This window comes from Otolemur garnettii, unplaced genomic scaffold (assembly GCF_000181295.1).
Source record: "Otolemur garnettii isolate 467f Iridium unplaced genomic scaffold, OtoGar3 scaffold00212, whole genome shotgun sequence".
In the NCBI taxonomy this organism is placed as follows: domain Eukaryota; kingdom Metazoa; phylum Chordata; class Mammalia; order Primates; family Galagidae; genus Otolemur; species Otolemur garnettii.
The window spans coordinates 1,278,927-1,279,819 of NW_003852607.1; positions in this window are offsets into that span (position 1 = coordinate 1,278,927).

Here is an 893-nt window from a genome sequence, read left to right on the forward strand (position 1 = left end):
TTCTGTATTCTGTTCCTAAATTTATCTCTCTGTTTTTTTTGCCAGTACCATGCTTTTTTGATCATTATAAATTTACAGTATAGATTGAAGTGTGGTAACATGATACCTCCTGATTTGTTTTTATTTCTGAGTATTGTATTGGCTATTTGAGGTTTTTTATGATTGCATGTAAAATGAAGCACCATTTTTTCAAGCTCTTTAAAGTATGATTATGTTGCTTCGATAGGGATTGCATTAAATCTGTAGATTGCTTTGTTTCATATGGACATTTTAACAATGTTGATTCTTTCCAGCCATGAGCGTGGTACGTTTTTCCATTTGTTAACATCTTCAGCTATTTCTTTTCTCAGAGTTTCATAATTCTCTTTATAGAGTTCTTTCACGTCCTTTCTTAGGTAAATTCCCAGATATTTCATCCTCTTTGGAATGGAATTCCCAGATATTTCATCCTCATCTATCTTTCTTTACTACTGTAAAAGAAATAGAGTCCTTGACTATGTTTTCAGCTTGACTATTGTTAGCATATATAAAAGCTAGTGAATGTAAGTATTAATTTTGTATCCTCAGATGCTGCTGTATTCCTTGATCACTTCGAAGAGTTTTGTAGTTGAGTCCCTGGGATTTTCTAGGAATGGGATCTTATCATCACTGAAGAGTGAGAGTTTGATCTCCCCTGACCCTATTTGGATACCCTGGATCACCTTTTCTTGCTTGATTGTGATGGCTAAGACTTCCATTACTATGTTGAATAGCAGTGGAGACAGTGGGCATCCTTGCCTAGTTCCTGATCTGAATGGAAATGTTTTCAATTTTACTCTGTTCAATATCTTATTGGTTGTGTGTTTGCTGTAGATGTCCTGTATCAGTTAAAGAAATGTCCCTTCTATGCCTAT